The 18,735-nt window shown below is 36.7% G+C and overlaps 1 long non-coding RNA gene across 2 annotated transcripts; it reads right to left on the minus strand.

Annotated features, from left to right (window-relative positions):
* Positions 1-2,082: 2,082 nt before the first annotated feature.
* On the minus strand, positions 2,083-3,575 carry LOC131624410 (uncharacterized). Of its 2 annotated transcripts, none has more exons than XR_009290581.1 (4): positions 3,481-3,575; positions 3,237-3,317; positions 2,749-2,872; positions 2,083-2,387 (listed from the first exon to the last, which is right to left on the minus strand). It is a non-coding gene; the product is annotated as an uncharacterized LOC131624410 (long non-coding RNA). The 2 variants fall into 2 exon arrangements; XR_009290582.1 differs by having other exon boundaries at positions 3,432-3,546.
* Between the last annotated feature and the right edge of the window lie 15,160 nt (positions 3,576-18,735).

Here is an 18,735-nt window from a genome sequence, read left to right on the forward strand (position 1 = left end):
GAAAACGAGATCGTATTGGACGTGATAAACTTATCTTGCTAACTTGGTATTTTGTAAAGCGACTAAGGAGAGGTTGAAGAGTCGAGTTGAGGAGTTGTTGAGAAGAGGTTCATTTGTCTAAGTGTATGGTCATAGATTTGCACTTGTTTTGTCGAGTAAGAAGAAGGAATGTCCTAATGAGGTAATGTTTTGAGGATGTTTTGATTCTAAGAGTGGCGATGATCATGCTGAGCATTTGAGAATTGTGTTGTCGGTGTTGAAAGAGAAGAGGTTGTTTGCTAAGCTTTCTAAGTGCGAATTTTAGTTAAATGAAGTGAGTTTTCTTGGCCATGTGATCTCTAGTGGAGGTATTTCTGTTGACCCGTCGAAGATTAAAGCTATATCTCAATGGGAAGCTCCTAAGTCTGTTTCTGAGATTAGAAGTTTTCTTGGTTTGGCTGGTTATTATAGGAAGTTCATTGAGGGATTTTCTAAGTTATCTTTGCCGTTGACGTTGTTGACTAGGAAAAGTCAAGCTTTCATTTGGACTTCGCAATGTGAAGCGAATTTTCAAGAGCTTAAGAGAAGGCTGACTTCTGCTCCTATTTTGATTTTGCCGGATCCGTTGGAACCGTTTGTAATGTATTGTGATGCTTTATTGTTGGTTTTGGGTGGTGTTTTGAGAAAAAGGGAAAGTGGTAGCTTATGCTTCAAGGAAACTTAAAGTTCATGAGAGAAATTATCCGACGCATGATTTAGAGTTGGCCGCCGTCGTGTTTGTTTTAAAACTTTTGAGGCATTTTTGTTTGGATCGAGAATTAAGGCACGTAGTGACTACAAGAGTTGAGAATGAAGTAAAGAAGATGATTAGATTCTTGAGAGATTATGATTTTAGTTTGAACTACCATTCTGGAAGAGCGAATGTTGTAGCCGATGCATTGAGTAGGAAATCATTGCATATTTCTATGTGGAGGATTCAAGAGTTGAAAATCGTTGGAACAATCTAGAGAGTTGAGTTTGGTTGTGAAGCGACGTCTTCTTGCGTTAAGATTAGTATGTTCAAGCCTGCGTCTGGTGTTCTTAACGAGATTAGAGAGAGTCAGAAATTGGATTGCAATTGGTTAACGAGATGACATTGATTAATCAAGGTAAAGGTAATCACTTTCGGATTGACGAGATTAGAGTCATGAAAGGTCGTGATCGAGTTTGCCTTTCTGATACTTCGAAGTTGGATAAGAGAATTTTGAAATGAAGGACATCGTAATGGTTTGAGCATACATCATAATGCTACTAAAATGTAACAAGATTTGAGGAAACTATTTAGTGGTAAAGTATGAAGAAAGATATAGCGGAATTTGTTTATTCATGTTTGACTTGTCAAAAGTCAAAGATTGAGCATCAAAAACTGTTTAGTTGGTACAACAGCTATCTATTCCCGAGTGGAAGTGGGATCATATTTCTACGGATTTTGTTTTGAGTTTTGTCATACCCCAAATTTGTCCTACCCTTTCAATTTTATCTCGCTTAGGCTTATGCATTTCATAATCTCATGTACATACCCTCCACTAGGTCATTTAACATAACATGCACCATTAACCAACAAAATTGGCATTGGGATCAAGGATCTTAAAATTATTAAGGGTTCATAATGATTTTGAGGTGTACATATCAAATAACACGTATTCATCTTGTGCTTCTTGAAGCATTGGACTGTGAAAGCACGGTTTGGATTCGTGGTTACTGTGTACTTCAGGTCAAGGCTTTCCTCTATATTTCAAATATTATCTTCAATAAGGAACTTCATCAAGGCAAAATGGGACCCATGGATTAATTTGCAAGGTGTAAGTGAGAGTATAAGAAGTGGGGAATTTGAATTGGAATTGAAGCACGTGGAGGGAAATATAAATTCAAAGTTCATTTCAAGTTCTTACAAAAGGATCTACTACAAGATCCAAGTCCATGGTTGCACCAAGAGAAGAGTTATACAAAAATACATTGAATTCCTACTTCCTAAAGCCTTTTGTTTCCATCATAATTTCATCAATATAATGTTGCACCATGCCATTGTATCTTGGATTACACAGAAAAAAGGGGAGTTACATATCAATACCTCATCTACACAAGATTCTGTTACAATTCAACTTCATCCATAAAGAGATGTTCTGTTACAAATTCAAATGTTCATACAAAAACCCGAATCCATTACAAATTTCAATTACAAATGCAAAAGAGAAAATCCTGTTCCTAAGCCTATGTCCAATATTCTTTCAAGCTGCATCAGGCTTCATCGTCATTCATTACCGTTCGCCTCTATGAATCTCAAATCCATATTCATCCACAAGCTGCTTCTGTACATCATGATCAGGTTGATTTTCAAGTTTGCTTAGAATCTCTTCATAACCACCAGCCTGCATTACACCAATAACAACATCAAATACCATTCATAATCCCTTAAAATTGTATAAACCCTGCATACAAAGAAACCAAGGCAGCCACAAACCATACATTCAAAACACCTGCTCAATGTTCAGAAAACCATAACAAATCCCTACAGCATCACTACCAAAGTTCTCACAAAATCATACAAAACTAGAGCAAATTTCATACATATAAAGCCATCTCATACATGATGTATACACAGCCCGCAAACTTTCCCTAACCCACATCTACCAAACACTTGCAGCATATTTATACACCAACTGGACATATATTCAAGACAGGCTCCTATCATAAGGCTTACACCAGATTCAGCATCAATAGAAACCATACCTTGCTTCATCATTCACTTGTTTAATGCCATCCCTGCAGCTTTGACACAAGGAAGAGAATACGAGTCAGCAGCCCCGTACCGTGAACCAGAGCAGTCCCGCACAACCATGTACCTCTTCCTAACCTGTATTAACCGAAAGCATACACAAAACACAATCAGGCTCGGCGTAAACCTACTTCAGTCATGCATAATCTATTCATACACAAACATGTCCATCATTGCTAAGATTCATCCATTCATTCAATACACATACCTATCCAAATTTTTCTAAATCACATGGTATTAACCTAGCAGTTACCAAACAGTGTCTCAAACGAGTCCAAACCGAAACAGTTCATAACAGGATTGTAACTCACTGTTGAAGTTAATTCAAAGACAAATCAAAACCTACACCATATGAACTCATTCACATCATGGCTCACATACTACTCACAAGAACATGTCAGGCCTATGTTCAATACAAATGACTCAGCTAGACATGACTTACCTCAAGCTTCCTCGTCTTCACCCATTCGCCATTTGTTCATTAACCCCCGATGCCATGTTCATGAGCCTGCCTTCCGCGGACCTGTGCATAAAAATTCCAAAGCCAGCCCAAGGAAAAAACATGTCTTACATTCAGAATCAAAACGGTTACAAAAAGAAAAGAGAAGAGACTGAAAAATCAGAACAGACTTATGACATTGTTTAGACATACTCTCTGCTTTACCAAGGGTATAAGGGTTTCGTACCAACGATTCAAAGTCTTCTCAAAGTCTTCGTTACCGGAAAATTCGATGATGAATCTGATTCGAACCAAAGCTTGCAAGCCTGTATCAAATTAAAAAGCAGAGTTTCAGAAACCAAAATTACTAACATTGCATAACTAGCATAACTTCCCATTCTAACTTCAATATCTAACTTCCTAGCTGGCTTATAGCAAAACTAACATTTCAGTTCCTAACTAACAACCTGTAACTGTCTTTCATACACTAACAGTTTTTTAAAACTAACTTTCCAAATTTACAACAACCTAATTAACGTGTAACTAACATCCTAACAGAACTCTCAACAAGTTACTAGCTAACCTTTAACAGAGATCCAAACCCAGCCTCACACCTCGATTTACTAACTTCTATTCCTATCAAGCACTCTCAAAATAACTGTTTTCTAACCTAACAGAACTCCCAACAGATTTATAACTTCCCTAACAAACTTCAACTTCATTCTAACTAACTCTGCAATCCATTAATCCTCACCCTTCAATTCATAACAGAATCCTCTCAATCCAAGGGTTCTAAATCACTCTCTAACTGAATCTCTTCAACCTTCTCACCTATATATTCTCCTCTCCCTCCATAATTCAAACTTCAACCATTTTTCTTCACGCCACTTTCTCCATTCTCACTTCATTCATCTTAACCATTTTCATACATTCATTCCATCTTCATCCTCTCACTCTCTGCAACTTCATCACCTTCAATTTCACTCCACACTCTCAATCTTCTCCATTGTTAACATCTCTCTCTGAACCTTCTCTGCACTTTCATTCAATCACCCTCACCACACGCTCTATTCACCATTGAAGAAGCTTCAACCTTTGAAGCTCCATTCAATCGAGCTCAGCCACCATTCACTGCCGTGACTCCTACATACGCCCTCAATCTCACGCAACAACTCAAAGAAATCAAGCAGAAAAAGAGGAAGAAGAAGTGGTAGAAGAAGAAGGCTATGCGGACATCAACAACATCAGAGAAAAATTAAAACTTACTGATTCACAAATCTTGAACATTCGACACTTTCTACACTCTTGATTGAACCTCTTCGACAATTCTTCAACCTCTTTTCGCTGCAACTTCAACAATATGCAACCATTCAATAACAACTTCATCATCGCACCAATCTCAGAGCAAGTAGCTTCAACATTTCGAAGCTTCACCATCTTCACAACTTCATCTTCAAAATCGGCAACAACGATCACAAAACTCGGAAAATCATCAAGCTACACCGAATTCGTTCCTTCACATGACAATCCTCATCAATCTTCATCCGTAGCAGGACGATTTCCAAACCTTCACGTTTCATCTTCATCGTATCCTCACCACTTGCAATAACACTATCACGATTCAGAGGAAGAGAAGATTAAGGAATCAAACAAAACCGGAGAGCAAGAGAGGCGAGATCGTGACGGAGGGAATGGCCGGAATTTTGATCAGAGATCACCGCCGCGGCCATGGGAGAAGAAGAGATGAATTTCAATCGTTGCATCAAGTAAGCCTAATCTCCCCCTTTCTGTCATTTATTTATTTATTTTATTTTTATTTTGTTTTTTGTAAATAAATTTGATTAACAAAATTCTGAAAAAGAGATCAAAGGGCCTTCATGAATTGCTTCCATTCACCCCCCTGTGAGCCCATTTCACACGCTTTTGGCCATTTGATACAAATTCTGAACAAAAAAATAGCTGTTGGGCTTAATTCCAGTGGCCCTGCGCCAGTTTATTAAACTACACCACTATATTCCATTTTCACCCCCCTAACCACATGTTTCTCTTGTTAGATTTTAGCTATTGACATTAGTTTTTTTTTTTTGTTTATTAAATCTCCTTTTGATAAAACCTTTAACACTTTGTTAGATTTTTAGGTGATCATTGACATTAAAAAGCTTATAAAAAATGTTAGTTTAGGCTAACTCTTTTTGGTTAATTAGAATTCAATTTCCTTCACAAAAAACCATAAAAGATAGTAAGAATACCAAAAATAGTAGAATTTTTAGTTTAATTTTGGCATTTAATTTCCTACAAAAAGGTCATAAAAATAATAGCAGTTTTTCTTAGTTTCATTTTTGTACTAATGCTTGAATCGTTTTTGCACTATTTCTATGTTCGTTTTGTATAGTTGTTGTGTGACTTTGTTGCTTAGCTTTTGGCCATATTTTTGGCCTATTTTGTTGGTACCATTTTAATGCTTCTTTTAGAACCTACCCCATGTTAACATTAGGATTTAGACTTGTATAGACAACTTAGATTAGAACGTAGGATTAGTTCCCGTCTTTCATTTTCTTTTTCTTTTCAACTTTTAAAATACTTAATAAATATCGATGAAGATCATACCGTTACTACATTTCATAGTAGGAAAGAAATGATTGGGGCGTAGGCCCCGATGTATGTTCTTTTCTACTTAGCGGAGAAGAAATGATTGAGGTGTGAGGCCTCGGTGTATTTCTTAACCGTTATTTAGAGAAACGATTGTGGCGTAGGCCTCGATGTGCATTCTCTAAATATTCACAAAAGAACTCCTTTTTGTATTTCCTTTACTTAGCGGAGAAGAAATGATTGAGGTGTGAGGCCTCGATGTATTTCTCGACCGCTATTTAGAGAAACGATTGTGGCGTAGGCCTCGATGTGCGTTCTCTAAATATTCAAAAACAAACAAAAACTCTTTTTGGTATGATCTAAGTCACAAATAAATTCCCTTTAAAAAACACCAACCAAAAACACTTAAAACACTAATAAATGGTCAGATTTAAAACAAAAGTAAGGAAGTGATGCGAAGCCTTGTAGTGGGTTTTCGTCATCATGGAATTACCCTAAAAGACACAAACCAATCATTTCTTTCTCTTTTGCCTCGTTGGCACCTAAGGGCACCGTTATTTCCGCTCGTACGCATCGTAGGCGATCCCTTATGCAAGAGCGCGAACGTTAACGCCGCCCAACTAAAAAACACAAAAACAAACAGGAAATCGTGAGCCGAGCTACGGTAACTCTGATTCCTGAAAAGGATACGTAGGCAGCGGGGTAGGGCCCGTGCGAGTACAATTCTTTCTTTTCCCTACATTTTGCATTCATTTCGCATGTAGACATAGACATAGATACACACCCTTTAGATAGAAACAAACATAGGTGGATACCATCGAGTACGATGGGCGCGAGGGGTGCTAATACCTTCCCCTTGCGTAACCGACTCCCGTACCTTGATTCTCTGGTCGCAAGACCCTGTTCCTTCCTTTGTTAGGTTTTCTGATATTCCTTTCCCTTATGGGATAAATATATTGGTGGCGACTCTGTTCATTTTTCGCGAGCGTGCGACAAGTTTGCCGAGAACGTCGAGTAACTGTGAAGAGATTTGGATTATTATGGATAGACGGACAAATGTATTCATTTTATTCCGATAAGGATGGGTTATTTGATGGAAAGACTTGCTAAGTTGTACATCGAGAGGATTGTGTGTTTGCATGGTATTCCGTCAGGTATTGGTTGGATAAAACTCCGAGTTTTTTCTTTTGGATTTATAAGAGGTTTGCGGAGTGATTTGAGATTAGAGGAGAAGATACTTGAAGGTTGAATGAAGGATTTGTACTTGGGGTTAGTTGCTTGAAGAGAATTTTCGAGGACGAAAATCTTTTAAGTGGGGGAGAGTTGTAACAGCCCGATTTTATTAGATATTTTATTTATTAGCTTATTTGTGTGTTTTATTAATTATTTGTTTATTTAATTATTATGTGGCATTACTAATTAATTGAAATATCTAATTATATGCATATTTGTGTTTTATGGTTTAATTAGGTTATTAGTAGTATACTATGTATTGGGCCTAATTAATAATTGGATGGGTGGGTAATAACATAACTAAGCCCATTAAGAGAAAGATAGTAAGAAGAGGAAAACTAGGGTTTTAGAGATAACACAATTTGGGGGAAAGGAAGAGAAAGAAGAGAAGAGAGGAGAAAGAACATAGAAGAGAAGAAGAAGGAAATTGTAGATTTCTTGAAGAGGGTGGATTTAAGAGTTAGAGGTAAGGGTTTGAATACAAGTTCTTATAGACTATATGATTGGGTAATGTGTGTTGTTGTGATTATCTCTTCATTTGTGCAATTTCATGGAAACATAGAAAAGTTAGGGTTTATGAACAAATGCATGAGTTGATGATTTGGACTGTGTTTTAATTGATGTTTGATGATGTTATGATGTTAGAAGGCCCATAAATGTGTGCTATATTTGTGGTTATAACATGTATTCTATTGTTGTTCACGATGGTTGGTGTTTTCAGTTGATTTGGGTTGAGTTTAAGGGTTTTGGGATGAAATTCGCATGCTGTTTTCTAAGATTTGGGATTTTCTGAAATCGCCAGTTCGCGCCGCGAACTATTGTTCGAGCCGCGAACTGCTTGGCAGAAACTCAAGAATATTTGATTCACTCATTTCGCGCCGCGAACTTTGTTGGCGCCGCGAACCCTGTTTTACAGAACTTTTTCCAAACTTTGAAAGGCCATAACTTTTGACCCGTAACTCCGTTTTATGCGCCGTTCGAAGCGTTAGGAAGCTAATGAGATTGTCTATATGATAGAATAGAATGGATTGACACTTGTTTTATAAATTATGATGATAATTGGGAATAACATTTACCTATATGTGTATGTTATGGATGAATTGTGCATGATCAATGTTCATGGATGTATTATGTGATATGATAACCGTGAATTATGTGATTGAATTCTAAATGCTAGTTGATGTGGAATAGTTTAAATTGGATGTTAATATATGGATAACATGTGATTACTTATGTGTGTATTATGAATTAAGACTTGTGGTTAATATTCATATATGTGTTAAATGATGTGATATCCATGATATGTTGGAATGAATATAAATATACATTTATATGTACTATTTTCATGTGTCTTGTTGATAATGATCATTTAAAGGTGTATGTATTGAGATGTGGATTGAATACATGTAAATGCTTTTATATGCGTTACGTTTTGGTATGTAATGAATAGCAACTATTGGTAAGATGTGTGGTATTATATTCATGATGATTGTGACTGGATATATGATGGTTGTTATGCCTTGTTGTAATTGTTAATTGTGTTGTGAATGTTGTGTACAATTGGCGGAAAATTCATAGAGTTGGATTATGGTGATATGCGGTAAGTTAAGATTGATGAGATAATCTTAATTGCATAAATTGTTGGTATTTGTACATACATTCATAGCATGGTCGGCTTTATGGTGGAAGCGGTGAAACTTGGGTTCACATGGTAAGAGACGTTGATCCTTGAATGGAATAGGCGTAGAAGACGTGATCCTTAATTGGAGATAGGCGTATTGGCTTTGATCTTGTCCGGATCGGGAGCGTGGCTTGGATTCTAAACATTGAATCGGAAAGCGGTGAAACATTGGATTCACATTGGGTACCACATGCATTGAGTCACATTTGTTGCATTTCGAGTCACATTGTGTGTTATGTGATTGTCTTGTATACTTGTGATTTGTTTTGGAGTGATGATTGGTATATGATATGTGAATTGCTTAATTGAGAAGTGTGATGAATAGTAAAATGTATGCTTGTTATGTTTACATTTCCCATTATTATGTTTTCTATAAGAAGTTGAATTCTCACCCTTCTCTTTGAATGTTATCCTTCGTTGATAACGTGCAGGTTCCGACGAGTAGTAGCTTGTCCGAGGATTTAGCCGAGGAGCTCCTGAGTTTGTTATTGGATTAGGTAGCGAGTCATATGCTCTGATCATGTAACACTTGGGGGGATTTTATTTAGACTTATGCTTATGTTTGGATATTGCTATTCTCTATGTTTTGTTGGATATTCAGATGTATTTGTTTGAGATCTCGGATATGTTGTTTAAGGCTATGTGGCCAAGATTGTGGATTTAAATGTTAATTCGAATTTGGTAGATGAATATAGTATGGGATATATTCATTGAAATTTTAATAGCAATTCAATTGTTTTCCACAAGCGTTTATGCATAATGTATGAAAGCATGAGATATACATTTGTGTTACAAAATGATCTTTGCATATTAAGAATATTGGATGTTTTATTTTAGGTTTTCATTGTGATGAAAATAACATGTGACGCCCTTTTTCCTTTATGCATGCTTACTCTGCTTGATTGTATGATATATTTGGGGTTAGAAAAGGGGTGTTACATTAGTGGTATCAGAGCCTGGTCGACCAGTTGGTCAGAGTCGTTAATGTCTTTATTTCCGTTGTATTAGATTTGTGTGTCTGACACAATCGATACTGTTTGTTTGTCGGTCGCTGGATGTCTTAGGACAATGGCTGCAGGAAGGAATGTTGACATTAATGTTGAGGCGGTGATGAGGTGGACTGGTGCGATTGGACAAGTGCCGCAAGAGAATTCCGGTTATGGAGGAAAGGATGAGTTATGTGCTTTTAGAGACTTCCTAAGGTGCAATCTGCCGACTTTTGAAGGAAAGTATGGACCGGACAAAGCACATGCATGGATGAGAGAAATGGAAAGGATTTTTCAAATCATGATTTGTACGGATGTACAGAAGGTGCAGTTGGGTACTCACATGTTGACGAAAGGAGCTGACGATTGGTGGAGTAATACAGTGCAGAGATTTGAAAGAGAAGGTATTGAAGTCACTTGGACTCTTTTTCGTGATGAATTTTTGGAAAAATATTTTCCAGAAGATGTGCGTGGGAAGAAAGAAGTGGAGTTTCTAAAGTTGAAACGAGGAAGAGGACAATCCAGTAGGAGACTGTATGATATCAAGAGGAAACAATCTGGTTTTGGCAAGAAGCTAAGTGGGGGAGGGACTCCTACTCCACTTAAGTGTTTCAGATGTGGTGTTGAAGGTCATCGTGCTGCTGAGTGTAAGAAAGAGGTTACTACTTGTTTCAAGTGTAGCAGGCCAGGCCACATAGCTGCTAACTGTGGAGAGCAAGGTCACATTAGTACCAAGTGTGACAAACCGAAGAAGGAACAAGCGAAGGGAAAAGTACTTGCGTTGTCTGGTGCTAAGACCACTACTAAGGATAAGCTAATCTGAGGTACATGTTTTATTATTGATAGTGGTGCAACGTATTCATTTATTTCTTTGGATTGTGCTAAGAGGTTGAATCTTGTGTCACCTGATATGCATGGAAGTATGGTTATTGATACACCTGCTATGGGTTTTGTTTCAACTTCTTATGTGTGTTTGAATTGTCTGTTGAGTATCTTTGGTAGAGATTTTGAGAATTGATTTAGTTAATTTTTGTTAGAGCAAGTTGATGAGAATTTTGGTACAAATTGTTTGGAGTTGAAGCAAGTAATTGTAATCTTAAGAAGAATTTTGGATCTTGGTGTTTTAAGTAATTTCGAGTGCGAGTTCCGAAGGAACACTATTATGGTTTAGTAACGATGGTTTATGTTTCATTATGATTTTCGACTGTCTATTGACAAATTGAGGACTTGATCACCCTTAATCTATTGTTGATAGAAAACGAGATCGTACTGGACGTGATAAACTTATCTTGCTAACTTGGTATTTTGTAAAGCGACTAAGGAGAGGTTGAGGAGTCGAGTTGAGGAGTTGTTGAGAAGAGGTTCATTTGTCTAAGTGTATGGTCATAGATTTGCACTTGTTTTGTCGAGTAAGAAGAAGGAATGTCCTAATGAGGTAATGTTTTGAGGATGTTTTGATTCTAAGAGTGGCGATGATCATGCTGAGCATTTGAGAATTGTGTTGTCGGTGTTGAAAGAGAAGAGGTTGTTTGCTAAGCTTTCTAAGTGCGAATTTTAGTTAAAGGAAGTGAGTTTTCTTGGCCATGTGATCTCTAGTGGAGGTATTTCTGTTGACCCGTCGAAGATTAAAGCTATATCTCAATGGGAAGCTCCTAAGTCTGTTTCTGAGATTAGAAGTTTTCTTGGTTTGGCTGGTTATTATAGGAAGTTCATTGAGGGATTTTCTAAGTTATCTTTGCCGTAGACGTTGTTGACTAGGAAAAGTCAAGCTTTCATTTGGACTTCGCAATGTGAAGCGAATTTTCAAGAGCTTAAGAGAAGGCTGACTTCTGCTCCTATTTTGATTTTGCCGGATCTGTTGGAACCGTTTGTTATGTATTGTGATGCTTTATTGTTGGTTTTGGGTGGTGTTTTGAGAAAAAGGGAAAGTGGTAGCTTATGCTTCAAGGAAACTTAAAGTTCATGAGAGAAATTATCCGACGCATGATTTAGAGTTGGCCGCCGTTGTGTTTGTTTTAAAACTTTTGAGGCATTTTTGTTTGGATCGAGAATTAAGGCACGTAGTGACTACAAGAGTTGAGAATGAAGTAAAGAAGATGATTAGATTCTTGAGAGATTATGATTTTAGTTTGAACTACCATTCTGGAAGAGCGAATGTTGTAGCCGATGCATTGAGTAGGAAATCATTGCATATTTCTATGTGGTGGATTCAAGAGTTGAAAATCGTTGGAACAATCTAGAGAGTTGAGTTTGGTTGTGAAGCGACGTCTTCTTGCGTTAAGATTAGTATGTTGAAGCCTGCGTCTGGTGTTCTTAACGAGATTAGAGAGAGTCAGAAATTGGATTGCAATTGGTTAACGAGATGACATTGATTAATCAAGGTAAAGGTAATCACTTTCGGATTGACGAGATTAGAGTCATGAAAGGTCGTGATCGAGTTTGCCTTTCTGATACTTCGAAGTTGGATAAGAGAATTTTGAAATGAAGGACATCGTAATGGTTTGAGCATACATCATAATGCTACTAAAATGTAACAAGATTTGAGGAAACTATTTAGTGGTAAAGTATGAAGAAAGATATAGCGGAATTTGTTTATTCATGTTTGACTTGTCAAAAGTCAAAGATTGAGCATCAAAAACTGTTTAGTTGGTACAACAGCTATCTATTCCCGAGTGGAAGTGGGATCATATTTCTACGGATTTTGTTTTGAGTTTGCCGAGAACATCGAGTAACTGTGAAGAGATTTGGATTATTATGGATAGACGGACAAATGTATTCATTTTATTCCGATAAGGATGGGTTATTTGATGGAAAGACTTGCTAAGTTGTACATCGAGAGGATTGTGTGTTTGCATGGTATTCCGTCAGGTATTGGTTGGATAAAACTCCGAGTTTTTTCTTTTGGATTTATAAGAGGTTTGCGGAGTGATTTGAGATTAGAGGAGAAGATACTTGAAGGTTGAATGAAGGATTTGTACTTGGGGTTAGTTGCTTGAAGAGAATTTTCGAGGACGAAAATCTTTTAAGTGGGGGAGAGTTGTAACAGCTCGATTTTATTAGATATTTTATTTATTAGCTTATTTGTGTGTTTTATTAATTATTTGTTTATTTAATTATTATGTGGCATTACTAATTAATTGAAATATCTAATTATATGCATATTTGTGTTTTATGGTTTAATTAGGTTATTAGTAGTATACTATGTATTGGGCCTAATTAATAATTGGATGGGTGGATAATAACATAACTAAGCCCATTAAGAGAAAGATAGTAAGAAGAGGAAAATTAGGGTTTTAGAGATAACACAATTTGGGGGAAAGGAAGAGAAAGAAGAGAAGAGAGGAGAAAGAACATAGAAGAGAAGAAGAAGGAAATTGTAGATTTCTTGAAGAGGGTGGATTTAAGAGTTAGAGGTAAGGGTTTGAATACAAGTTCTTATAGACTATATGATTGGGTAATGTGTGTTGTTGTGATTATCTCTTCATTTGTGCAATTTCATGGAAACATAGAAAAGTTAGGGTTTATGAACAAATGCATGAGTTGATGATTTGGACTGTGTTTTAATTGATGTTTGATGATGTTATGATGTTAGAAGGCCCATAAATGTGTGCTATATTTGTGGTTATAACATGTATTCTATTGTTGTTCACGATGGTTGGTGTTTTCAGTTGATTTGGGTTGAGTTTAAGGGTTTTGGGATGAAATTCGCATGCTGTTTTCTGAGATTTGGGATTTTTTGAAATCGCCAGTTCGCGCCGCGAACTATTGTTCGAGCCGCGAACTGCTTGGCAGAAACTCAGGAATATTTGATTCACTCAGTTCGCGCCGCGAACTTTGTTGGCGCCGCGAACCCTGTTTTACAGAACTTTTTCCAAACTTTGAAAGGCCATAACATTTGACCCGTAACTCCGTTTTATGCGCCGTTCGAAGCGTTAGGAAGATAATGAGATTGTCTATATGATAGAATAGAATGGATTGACACTTGTTTTATAAATTATGATGATAATTGAGAATAACATTTACCTATATGTGTATGTTATGGATGAATTGTGCATGATCAATGTTCATGGATGTATTATGTGATATGATAACCGTGAATTATGTGATTGAATTCTAAATGCTAGTTGATGTGGAATAGTTTAAATTGGATGTTAATATATGGATAACATGTGATTACTTATGTGTGTATTATGAATTAAGACTTGTGGTTAATATTCATATATGTGTTAAATGATGTGATATCCATGATATGTTGGAATGAATATAAATATACATTTATATGTACTATTTTCATGTGTCTTGTTGATAATGATCATTTAAAGGTGTATGTATTGAGATGTGGATTGAATACATGTAAATGCTTTTATATGCGTTACGTTTTGGTATGTAATGAATAGCAACTATTGGTAAGATGTGTGGTAATATATTCATGATGATTGTGACTGGATATATGATGGTTGTTATGCCTTGTTGTAATTGTTAATTGTGTTGTGAATGTTGTGTACAATTGGCGGATAATTCATAGAGTTGGATTATGGTGATATGCGGTAAGTTAAGATTGATGAGATAATCTTAATTGCATAAATTGTTGGTATTTGTACATACATTAATAGCATGGTCGGCTTTATGGTGGAAGCGGTGAAACTTGGGTTCACATGGTAAGAGACGTTGATCCTTGAATGGAAATAGGCGTAGAAGATGTGATCCTTAATTGGAGATAGGCGTATTGGCTTTGATCTTGTCCGGATCGGGAGCGTGGCTTGGATTCTAAACATTGAATCGGAATGCGGTGAAACATTGGATTCACATTGGGTACCACATGCATTGAGTCACATTTGTTGCATTTCGAGTCACATTGTGTGTTATGTGATTGTCTTGTATACATGTGATTTGTTTTGGAGTGATGATTGGTATATGATATGTGAATTGCTTAATTGAGAAGTGTGATGAATAGTAAAATGTATGCTTGTTATGTTTACATTTCCCATTATTATGTTTTCTATAAGAAGTTGAATTCTCACCCTTCTGTTTGAATGTTATCCTTCGTTGATAACGTGCAGGTTCCGACGAGTAGTAGCTTGTCCGAGAATTTAGCCGAGGAGCTCCTGAGTTTGTTATTGGATTAGGTAGCGAGTCATATGCTCTGATCATGTAACACTTGGGGGGATTTTATTTAGACTTATGCTTATGTTTGGATATTGCTATTCTCTATGTTTTGTTGGATATTCAGATGTATTTGTTTGAGATCTCGGATATGTTGTTTAAGGCTATGTGGCCAAGATTGTGGATTTAAATGTTAATTCGAATTTGGTAGATGAATATAGTATGGGATATATTCATTGAAATTTTAATAGCAATTCAATTGTTTTCCACAAGCGTTTATGCATAATGTATGAAAGCATGAGATATACATTTGTGTTACAAATATGATCTTTGCATATTAAGAATATTGGATGTTTTATTTTAGGTTTTCATTGTGATGAAAATAACATGTGACGCCCTTTTTCCTTTATGCATGCTTACTCTGCTTGATTGTATGATATATTCGGGGTTAGAAAAGGGGTGTTACATTAGTGGTATCAGAGCCTGGTCGACCAGTTGGTCAGAGTCGTTAATGTCTTTATTTCCGTTGTATTAGATTTGTGTGTCTGACACAATCGATACTGTTTGTTTGTCGGTCGCTGGATGTCTTAGGACAATGGCTGCAGGAAGGAATGTTGACATTAATGTTGAGGCGGTGATGAGGTGGACTGGTGCGATTGGACAAGTGCCGCAAGAGAATTCCGGTTATGGAGGAAAGGATGAGTTATGTGCTTTTAGAGACTTCCTAAGGTGCAATCTGCCGACTTTTGAAGGAAAGTATGGACCGGACAAAGCACATGCATGGATGAGAGAAATGGAAAGGATTTTTCAAATCATGATTTGTACGGATGTACAGAAGGTGCAGTTGGGTACTCACATGTTGACGAAAGGAGCTGACGATTGGTGGAGTAATACAGTGCAGAGATTTGAAAGAGAAGGTATTGAAGTCACTTGGACTCTTTTTCGTGATGAATTTTTGGAAAAATATTTTCCAGAAGATGTGCGTGGGAAGAAAGAAGTGGAGTTTCTAAAGTTGAAACGAGGAAGAGGACAATCCAGTAGGAGACTGTATGATATCAAGAGGAAACAATCTGGTTTTGGCAAGAAGCTAAGTGGGGGAGGGACTCCTACTCCACTTAAGTGTTTCAGATGTGGTGTTGAAGGTCATCGTGCTGCTGAGTGTAAGAAAGAGGTTACTACTTGTTTCAAGTGTAGCAGGCCAGGCCACATAGCTGCTAACTGTGGAGAGCAAGGTCACATTAGTACCAAGTGTGACAAACCGAAGAAGGAACAAGCGAAGGGAAAAGTACTTGCGTTGTCTGGTGCTAAGACCACTACTAAGGATAAGCTAATCTGAGGTACATGTTTTATTATTGATAGTGGTGCAACGTATTCATTTATTTCTTTGGATTGTGCTAAGAGGTTGAATCTTGTGTCACCTGATATGCATGGAAGTATGGTTATTGATACACCTGCTATGGGTTTTGTTTCAACTTCTTATGTGTGTTTGAATTGTCTGTTGAGTATCTTTGGTAGAGATTTTGAGAATTGATTTAGTTAATTTTCGTTAGAGCAAGTTGATGAGAATTTTGGTACAAATTGTTTGGAGTTGAAGCAAGTAATTGTAATCTTAAGAAGAATTTTGGATCTTAGTGTTTTAAGTAATTTCGAGTGCGAGTTCCGAAGGAACACTATTATGGTTTAGTAACGATGGTTTATGTTTCATTATGATTTTCGACTGTCTATTGACAAATTGAGGACTTGATCACCCTTAATCTATTGTTGATAGAAAACGAGATCGTATTGGACGTGATAAACTTATCTTGCTAACTTGGTATTTTGTAAAGCGACTAAGGAGAGGTTGAAGAGTCGAGTTGAGGAGTTGTTGAGAAGAGGTTCATTTGTCTAAGTGTATGGTCATAGATTTGCACTTGTTTTGTCGAGTAAGAAGAAGGAATGTCCTAATGAGGTAATGTTTTGAGGATGTTTTGATTCTAAGAGTGGCGATGATCATGCTGAGCATTTGAGAATTGTGTTGTCGGTGTTGAAAGAGAAGAGGTTGTTTGCTAAGCTTTCTAAGTGAGAATTTTAGTTAAAGGAAGTGAGTTTTCTTGGCCATGTGATCTCTAGTGGAGGTATTTCTGTTGACCCGTCGAAGATTAAAGCTATATCTCAATGGGAAGCTCCTAAGTCTGTTTCTGAGATTAGAAGTTTTCTTGGTTTGGCTGGTTATTATAGGAAGTTCATTGAGGGATTTTCTAAGTTATCTTTGCCGTTGACATTATTGACTAGGAAAAGTCAAGCTTTCATTTGGACTTCGCAATGTGAAGCGAATTTTCAAGAGCTTAAGAGAAGGCTGACTTCTGCTCCTATTTTGATTTTGCCGGATCCGTTGGAACCGTTTGTTATGTATTGTGATGCTTTAATGTTGGTTTTGGGTGGTGTTTTGAGAAAAAGGGAAAGTGGTAGCTTATGCTTCAAGGAAACTTAAAGTTCATGAGAGAAATTATTCGACGCATGATTTAGAGTTGGCCGCCGTCGTGTTTGTTTTAAAACTTTTGAGGCATTTTTGTTTGGATCGAGAATTAAGGCACGTAGTGACTACAAGAGTTGAGAATGAAGTAAAGAAGATGATTAGATTCTTGAGAGATTATGATTTTAGTTTGAACTACCATTCTGGAAGAGCGAATGTTGTAGCCGATGCATTGAGTAGGAAATCATTGCATATTTCTATGTGGAGGATTCAAGAGTTGAAAATCCTTGGAACAATCTAGAGAGTTGAGTTTGGTTGTGAAGCGACGTCTTCTTGCGTTAAGATTAGTATGTTCAAGCCTGCGTCTGGTGTTCTTAACGAGATTAGAGAGAGTCAGAAATTGGATTGCAATTGGTTAACGAGATGACATTGATTAATCAAGGTAAAGGTAATCACTTTCGGATTGACGAGATTAGAGTCATGAAAGGTCGTGATCGAGTTTGCCTTTCTGATACTTCGAAGTTGGATAAGAGAATTTTGAAATGAAGGACATCGTAATGGTTTGAGCATACATCATAATGCTACTAAAATGTAACAAGATTTGAGGAAACTATTTAGTGGTAAAGTATGAAGAAAGATATAGCGGAATTTGTTTATTCATGTTTGACTTGTCAAAAGTCAAAGATTGAGCATCAAAAACTGTTTAGTTGGTACAACAACTATCTATTCCCGAGTGGAAGTGGGATCATATTTCTACGGATTTTGTTTTGAGTTTGCCGAGAACGTCGAGTAACTGTGAAGAGATTTGGATTATTATGGATAGACGGACAAATGTATTCATTTTATTCCGATAAGGATGGGTTATTTGATGGAAAGACTTGCTAAGTTGTACATCGAGAGGATTGTGTGTTTGCATGGTATTCCGTCAGGTATTGGTTGGATAAAACTCTGAGTTTTTTCTTTTGGATTTATAAGAGGTTTGCGGAGTGATTTGAGATTAGAGGAGAAGATACTTGAAGGTTGAATGAAGGATTTGTACTTGGGGTTAGTTGCTTGAAGAGAATTTTCGAGGACGAAAATCTTTTAAGTGGGGGAGAGTTGTAACAGCCCGATTTTATTAGATATTTTATTTATTAGCTTATTTGTGTGTTTTATTAATTATTTGTTTATTTAATTATTATGTGGCATTACTAATTAATTGAAATATCTAATTATATGCATATTTGTGTTTTATGGTTTAATTAGGTTATTAGTAGTATACTATGTATTGGGCCTAATTAATAATTGGATGGGTGGGTAATAACATAACTAAGCCCATTAAGAGAAAGATAGTAAGAAGAGGAAAACTAGGGTTTTAGAGATAACACAATTTGGGGGAAAGGAAGAGAAAGAATAGAAGAGAGGAGAAAGAACATAGAAGAGAAGAAGAAGGAAATTGTAGATTTCTTGAAGAGGGTG

The sequence above is a fragment of the Vicia villosa genome, unplaced genomic scaffold (genome assembly GCF_029867415.1).
Source record: "Vicia villosa cultivar HV-30 ecotype Madison, WI unplaced genomic scaffold, Vvil1.0 ctg.000121F_1_1, whole genome shotgun sequence".
Taxonomy (NCBI): Eukaryota; Viridiplantae; Streptophyta; class Magnoliopsida; order Fabales; family Fabaceae; genus Vicia; species Vicia villosa.